This window comes from Triticum aestivum, chromosome 7A, assembly GCF_018294505.1.
Source record: "Triticum aestivum cultivar Chinese Spring chromosome 7A, IWGSC CS RefSeq v2.1, whole genome shotgun sequence".
Lineage (NCBI taxonomy): Eukaryota > Viridiplantae > Streptophyta > Magnoliopsida > Poales > Poaceae > Triticum > Triticum aestivum.
The window spans coordinates 699,503,078-699,512,240 of record NC_057812.1 but is presented as its reverse complement, the minus strand read 5'-3'; positions in this window follow the sequence as shown (position 1 = coordinate 699,512,240).

Genomic DNA, 9,163 nt, shown 5'->3' with positions numbered 1-9,163 from the left:
CACATCATCCCGTGATCAACTCCTTGGTCACATTGTGCACATTATGATGATGTCCTACCGAGTGGGCCCAGAGATACCTCTCCGTTACACGGAGTGACAAATCCCAGTCTCGATTCGTGCCAACCCAACAGACACTTTCGGAGATACCTGTAGTGAACCTTTATAGCCACCCGGTTACGTTGTGACGTTTGGCACACCCAAAGCACTCCTACGGTATCCGGGAGTTGCACAATCTCATGGTCTAAGGAAATGATACTTGACATTAGAAAAGCTTTAGCATATGAACTACACGATCTTTGTGCTAGGCTTAGGATTGGGTCTTGTCCATCACATCATTCTCCTAATGATGTGATCCCATTATCAACGACATCTAATGTCCATGGTCAGGAAACCGTAACCATCTATTGATCAACGAGCTAGTCAACTAGAGGCTTACTAGGGACATGGTGTTGTTATGTATCCACACATGTATCTAAGTTTCCTATCAATACAATTCTAGCATGGATAATAAACGATTATCATGAACAATGAAATATAATAATAATAACTAATTTAGTATTTCCTCTAGGGCATATTTCCAACAGTCTCCCACTTGCACTAGAGTCAATAATCTAGTTCACATCGCCATGTGATTAACACTCACAGGTCACATCGCCATGTGACCAACATCCAAGAGTCTAGTAGACTCAATGATCTAGTTCACATCACTATGTGATTAACACTCAAAGAGTTCTGGGTTTGATCATGTTATGCTTGTGAGAGAGGTTGTAGTCAACGGGTCTTGCCATATTCAGATCCCTATGTATTTCGCAAAACTTTATGTCATATCGTAGATGCTGCTACCACGTTCCACTTGGAGCTATTCCAAATTGTTGCTCCATTATACGTATCCGGTATCTCTACTCAGAGCTATCCGGATAGGTGTTAAGCTTGCATCGACGTAACTCTTTATGTCGAACTCTTCATCACCTCCATAACCGAGAAACATTTCCTTATTCCTCCAAGGATAATTTTGACTGCTATCTGGTGATCCACTCCTAGATCACCTTTGTACCCTCTTGCCAGACATGTGGCAAGGTACACATCAGGTGCGGTACTCAGCATGGCATACCGTATAGAGCCTATGACAAAAGCATAGGGGACGACCTTCGTCCTTCCTCTTTCTTCTGCCGTGGTCAATCTTCGAGTCTTACTCAACTTCACACCTTACAACTCAGGTAAGAACCCCTTCTTTGACTGATCTATTTTGAACTCCTTCAAAAACATGTCAAGGTGTGCGTTCTTTGAAAGTATCATCAGGCGTTCTGATCTATCTCTATAGATCTTGATGCCCAATATGTAAGCAGCTTTATCCAGGTCTTCCTTTGAAAAACCCTCTTCAAACAACCGTTTATGCTTTCCAGAAATTCTACATTATTTCGGATCAACAATATGTCATCCACATATACTTATCAGAAATGTTGTAGTGCTCCCACTCACTTTCTTGTAAATACAAGTTTCTAGCAAACATTGTATAAACCTAAAAGCTTTGATCACTCTATCAAAGCATGTATTCTGACTCCGAGATGCTTGCTCTAGTCCATAGAAGGATTGCTGGAGCTAGCATACCTTTTAGCATCCTTAGGATCGACAAAACCTTTTATTGTATCACATACAACCTTTTCTTACGGAAACTGGTAAGAAAACTTGTTTTGACATCCATTTGTCAGATTTCATAATCGAAAAATACAGCTAATGCTAACATGATTCCGACGGACTTAAGCATCGCTACGGGTGAGAAATTCTCATCGTAGTCAACTCCTTGAACTTGTGAAAAGACTCTTTCCCACAAGTCGAGCTTCATAGACGGTAACATTACCGCCCACGTCCGTCTTCTTCTTAAAGATCCATCTATCTCAATGGCTTGCCGATCATCGGGCAAGTCCACCAAAGTCCATACTTTGTTCTGATACATGGATCCTATCTCGGATTTCATGGCTTCTAACCATTTGTCGGAATACGGGCCCACCATCGCTTCTCCATAGCTCGTAGGTTCATTGTTGTCTAACAACATGATATCTAAGACAGGATTACCGTACCACTCAGGAGTAGTACATATCCTTGTCGACCTACGAGGTTCGATAGCAACTTGATCCGAAGCTTCATGATCACTATCATTAACTTCCTATTCAACAGACGTAGGCGCCACAGAAAACATCTTTCTGTGTTGCATCACTCTCTGGTTGAAATAAAGGTTCGACAACCTCATCAAGTTCTATCTTCCTCCCACTCAATTCTTTCGAGAGAAACTCCTTCTCGAGAAAGGACCCGTTCTTGGCGACAAACAATTTGCCCTCGGATCTGAGATAGAAGGTGTACCCAATTGTCACCTTTGGGTATCCTATGAAGATGTGTTTGTCCGCTTTGGGTTCGAGCTTCTCTGGCTGAAGCCTTAAGCATCGCAGCCCCAAACATTAAGAAACAACAACTTTGGTTTCTTGCCAAACCAATGTTCATACGGCGTCGTATCAACGGACTTAGATGGTGTCCTATCTAAAGTGAATGCAGCTGTCTCTAAGGCATAACCTCAAAATGAAACGGTAGATCGGTAAGAGACATCATAGATCGCACCATATCTCATAAGGTTCGATTACGACGTCCGGACACACCATAACCAAGTGGTGTTCCAGGTGGCTTCAACTGTGAAACAATTCCACAATGTCTTAAGTGATTGCCAAACTCATAACTCAGAAATTCTCATCGATCAGATCGTAGGAATTTGATCTTCTTGTTATGATGGTTCTTAACTTCACTCTGAAATCGCTTGAACCTTTCAAACATTTCAGACTTGTGCTTCAATAAGTAAATATACCTTTATCTGCTCAAATCGTTAGTGAAGATGAGAAAATAGCGATATCCACCGCACGCTTCAATTCTCATTGGATCACATGCATCAGCATGTATGATTTTGAAGAAGTCGCTTGCCCGTTTCATTGTACCTGAAAACGGGGTCTTAGTCATCCTGCCCATGAGGCATGGCTCGCATGTGTCAAGCGATTCAAAATCAAGTGACTCGAAACATCCAGTTTCTTCATGCATCTTATGCCAATATGACCTAAGCGGCAGTGCCAGAAGAAAGTGGTACTATCATTATTAACTCTACATCTTTTGGCGTGAATATGTGTATTACCACGACCGAGATTCAATGAACCATTCACATAGGGTGCACGGCCATGAAAGGTATTATTCATGTAAACAGAATAACCATCACTCTCTAATTTAAATGAATAACCGTATTGCAATGAACATGATATAATCATATTCATGCTCAACGTAGACACCTGATAACATTTATCTAGGTTCAATACTAATCCCAAAGGCAGATGGAGCGTGCGATGGTGATCTCATCAACTTTGGAAACACTTCCAACACACATCGTCACCTCGCCCTTAGCCAGTCTCCGTTTAGTCCGTAGCTTTTGCTTCAAGTCACCAATAATAGTAACTGAACCGGTATCCAATACCCAGGTGCTACTAGGAGTACTAGTGAGGTACACATTAATAACACGTATATACTTTGAAGTTGCCAGCCTTCTTATCTACCATGCATTTGGGGTAATTCCGCTACCAGTGACCGTTCCCCTTACAATAGAAGCATTTAGTCTCGGGTTTGGGTTCAACCTTGGGTTCCTTCACTGGAGCGGCAACTGGTTTGCCATCCATGAAGTTTCCCTTCTAGCCCTTGCCCTTCTTGAAACCAGTGGTCTTGTTAAACCATCAACACTTGATGCTCCTTCTTGATTTCTACCTTTTGCGGTCTTAAGCACCGCGAACAGCTCCGGGATCAACTCCATCCCTTGCATGTCATAGTTCATCACGAAGATCTAGTAGCTTAGTGATAGTGGCTAGAGAACTCTATCAATCACTATCTTATCTGGAAGTTTAACTCCCACTACTTTAAGTGATTGTAGCACCCAGACATTCTGAGCACATGCTCACTAGCTGAGCTATTCTCCTCCATCTTGTTGGCAAAAGAACTTGTCAGAGGTCTCACACCTCTCAACATGGGCATGAGCCTGAAATCCCAATTTCAGCTCTTGGAACATCTCATATGTTCTATGGCGTTCAAAATGTCATTGGAATCCCGATTCTAAGCCGTAAAGTATGGTGCACTAAACTATCAAGTAGTCATCAGAATGTGTCTGTCAGGTGTTCACAACATCCACAGACGACGTTGTAGGGGTTTGCACATCGAGCGGTGCATCAAAGACGTAAGCCTTCTGTGTAGCAGTGAGGACACTCCTCGGACTACGGACCTAGTCCGCATCATTGCTTACAATATCTTTCAACTTAATCTTTCTCTAGGAACGTATTGAAACAGGGAGCTACAACGTGAGCTATTTATCTACAACATATTTGCGAAGACAATTTAGACTATGTTCATGATAATTGAGTTCATCTAATCAAATTATTTAATGAACTCCCACTCAGATAGACATCCCTCTAGTCATCTAAGTGAAACATGATCCGAATCGACTAGGCCGTGTCCGATCATCACGTGAGACGGACTAGTCATCAACGGTGAACATCTCATGTTGATCGTATCTTCTATACGACTCCTGTTCGGCCTTTCGGTCTTCCGTGTTCCGAGGCCATGTCTGTACATGCTAGGCTCGTCAAGTCAACCTAAGTGTTTCGCATGTGTCCCGAGGCCATGTCTGTACATGCTAGGCTCGTCAACACCCGTTGTATTCGAACGTTAGAATCTATCACACCCGATCATCACGTGGTGCTTCGAAACAACGAACCTTCACAACGGTGCACAGTTAGGGGGAACACCTTCTTGAAATTTAGTGAGGGATCATCTTATTTAAGCTACCGTCATTCTAAGCAAATAAGATGTAAAACATGATAAACATCACATGCAATCAAATAGTGACATGATATGGCCAATATCATTTTGCTCCTTTTGATCTCCATCTTCGGGGCTTCATGATCATCGTTGTCACCGGCATCACACCATGATCTCCATCATCGTGTCTTCTTGAAGTTGTCTCGTCATCTATTACTTCTACTACTATGGCTAACGCTTTGGCACTAAAGTAAAGTAATTACATGACGTTTATGTTGACACGCAGGTCATAAATAAATTAAGACAACTCCTATGGCTCCTGCCGGTTGTCATACTCATCAACATGCAAGTCGTGATTCCTATTACAAGAATATGATCAATATCATACATCACATATATCATTCATCACATCCTTTTGGCCATATCACATCACAAGGCATATACTGCAAAAACAAGTTAGACGTCCTCTAATTGTTGTTTCAAGTTTTTACGTGGCTGCTATAGGTTTCTAGCAAGAATGTTTCTTACCTACGCCAAAACCACAACGTGATATGCCAATTTCTATTTACCCTTCATAAGGACCCTTTTCATCGAATCCGATCCGACTAAAGTGGGAGAGACAGACACCCGCTAGCCATCTTATGCAACTAGTGCATGTCAGTCGGTGGAACCAGTCTCACGTAAGAGTACGTGTAAGGTCGGTCTGGGCCACTTCATCCCACGATGCCGCCGAATCAAGATAAGACTAGTAACGGCAAGTAAATTGACAAAATCGACGCCCACAACTGCCTTGTGTTCTACTCGTCCATAGAAACTACACATAGACCTAGCTCTGATACCACTGTTGGCGATCGTAGCAGAAATTTAAAATTTTCTACGCATCACCAAGATCAATCTATGGAGTAATCTAGCAACGAGGGAAAGGAGAGTGCATCTACATACCCTTGTAGATCGCTAAGCGGAAGCGTTCAAGTGAACGGGGTTGATGGAGTCGTACTCGTCGTGATCCAAATCACCGATGATCCTAGCGCCGAACGGACGGCACCTCCGTGTTCAACACACATACGGAATGGAGACGTCTCCCACGCCTTGATCCAGCAAGGAGGAAGGAGAGGTTGAGGAAGAGAGTCCAACAGCAGCACGACGGCGTGGTGGTGATAGAGTAGCAGTTCTCCGGCAGGGCTTCGCCAAGCTCACGCGGAGGAGGAGAGGTATTGGAGGGGAGGGGCTGCGCCAGGTTCAAGGGTGTGGCCGCCCTCCCACCCCTCCACTATTTATAGGTGGGGAGAGAGGGGGCCGGCCCCCCTAGATCCCATCTAGGGTTGGGGCGGCGGCCAAGGGGGGGAGGAGTGCCTCCCAAGTCAAGTGGAGGCCCTCCCCCTTAGGGTTTCCCCTCTCCCATGCGCATGGGCCTTGGGGGGGGGCTGGTGCCCTTGGCCCATTAAGGTTAGGGCGCCCCCTTACAGTCCATGCTGCTGTATTGGATGCGGTGGAACATTTTTCGGACCTCTGGACCCCTCCGAAATCCTTCGGAACCTTCCGGAAGCTTCCCGGTACAATACCGGAAAAAACCGAACTTTTCTCGGAACCCGAACAACAACTTTCCATATATAAATCTTTACCTCCGGACCATTCCGGAACTCCTCGTGACGTCCGGGATCTTATCCGGGACTCCGAACAACATTCGGTAATCACATACAAGTCTTCCTAATAACCCTAGCGTCATCGAACCTTAAGTGTGTAGACCCTACGGGTTCGGGAACCATGCAGACATGACCGAGACAACTCTCCGGCCAATAACCAACAGTGGGATCTGGATACCCATGTTGGCTCCCACATGTTCCACGATGATCTCATCATATGAACCACGATGTCAAGGATTCAATCAATCCCGTATTCAATTCCCTTTGTCCAGCTGTATTGTACTTGCCCGAGATTCGATCGTCGGTATCCCAATACCTTGTTCAATCTCGTTACCGGCAAGTCTCTTTACTCGTTCCGTAACACATCATCCCGTAATCAACTCCTTGGTCACATTGTGCACATTATGATGATGTCCTACCGAGTGGGCCCAGAGATACCTCTCCGTTACACGGAGTGACAAATCCCAGTCTCGATTCGTGCCAACCCAACAGACACTTCCGGAGATACCTGTAGTGAACCTTTATAGCCACCCAGTTACGTTGTGACGTTTGGCACACCCAAAGCACTCCTATGGTATCTGGGAGTTGCACAATCTCATGGTCTAAGGAAATGATACTTGACATTAGAAAAGCTTTAGCATATGAACTACACGATCTTTGTGCTAGGCTTAGGATTGGGTCTTGTCCATCACATCATTCTCCTAATGATGTGATCCCGTTATCAACGACATCTAATGTCCATGGTCAGGAAACCGTAACCATCTATTGATCAACGAGCTAGTCAACTAGAGGCTTACTAGGGACATGGTGTTGTTATGTATCCACACATGTATCTGAGTTTCCTATCAATACAATTCTAGCATGGATAATAAACGATTATCATGAACAATGAAATATAATAATAATAACTAATTTATTATTGCCTCTAGGGCATATTTCCAACAATGTTAACATACAATTAGCTATGTTTCAAACACAACACAACATAGAATATTTATTTTGAGCACACCTTCTGTTTATCACTCATTATAGTGATTGTTGATGTGTTGATGATGTTCAGATAAGTTTTCAAAGTAGTAAGAAACCACTTCCATGAAGCATGACACTCCACCTCTACTACAACTAGTGCAATTGGGTATATGCAATCGTTGGGATCTACTCCAATTGCTGTCAGAATCTGTCCTCCATACTTGGTCCTTATGTGAGTTCCATCTAGGCAAATTATGGGCCTGCATGATAGTAGCCATCCTCTTTTGCATGCATCCAGACATAAGTATAGAGTGCTCAAAGTTTCACCCATCCTCTTCAAGTAGAAAGTGGTGCCTGGGTTTGCTATCCTTAGCTCATGTCCGTAGTCCCAAAGCTGTCCATATTGGGCCTCCTCGTCTCCTCTAATCTTTTTCAGACAATATAACCTAGCTCTTGCTAGCTTAAATTTATTGGGCTTCATGTTGTACTTCTTCTGCACTTTGTTTTGAAAAGCAGTCAAATTCATCTTTGGGTCATCTCTGAAATCTTCAACAAATTTTCCAGCTAGCAATGGACCTGTCAGTTCTTTCACTTCCCACACCCTCTCACAAGTATGCTCTCCAACATATGTTTTTATCAGCATGCACTCAACTCTACTGTCCTTAACAGCAATCATTCTCCAAGGACAACCTTCAACACACTTTGCTTCAATTCTAGTAGAATTGTTCCTTGTCTTCTTAATTTTTACTCTATTCTTCACTATGTACATGGACAGTGCACACCTAAGTTCAGCAGGGTTTGAAAAAACCATCCCAAGTTTAAAAATTGGATCTTCCATGTCTGTCAATTTGTTGAAAGCAGTGAAATCAAATTTCTGCCCGTCTTCACTATGTGGGAGATCTATTTTCTCTGTAGCAACAACATCTGGATCTTCATCATTTGCATCTTCCTTCACCTCTTTCCTAACTGCAGCAATTATGTCTTCTGGGACATACGTGTCAACATTTTCATCAAACAAAGTGTCATCTCCAGCTTCAAAATCATAGTCAGAATCTGCAAAATCTGGATCAACAGTAGAGTCTGATTGATATGCAAGGTCCTCCTCCTCACTCTCACCACCAAATTCCTCTTCTTCATCACCAAATTCCTCTTCTTCCTCACAAACAAAATCCGCTTCTTCCCCTTCTCTTATTACCTCTTCTTGCTCAACAGCAAATTGATCTTGCTCTAACACCTCAGGAAACAAATTCTCCTTCCCCTTCTCTGTCATGACAACTTCTTCTTTCACAAAATCAGTACTCAATTTCCTCCTAGCAGACATGGATATGTTGTCCTTGCAGAACTCTCCATATCCACCTGACATCATGTTCAACATGTGCTCACTGAATGTAGGCACACAATTCCTAGCTGGTATGTGCTCTGTCTCAAATTCCTTTTTGCAAGGACTAATTACTTTAGGTAGCTCAACTGGCTGCACAAGCACATCATCCCAAAGTTGTTTCTCAAGAGCATTGTCATGATCAATGTACACATGCATCTTGTGGCCACCTCTTGCACAAGCTGAATCTGCCGTAGATAATGCATGCATTTGAAAGTGCATCTGCTTCAAACCATCTAGAACAGTTTTGCCAGGATCCAACCAGTACACTGGAAACCCATGGCTGTCACAGCATATCCTAGTTGCTTGATCATCCAATCCACCACAGCACAACAGAATGTGC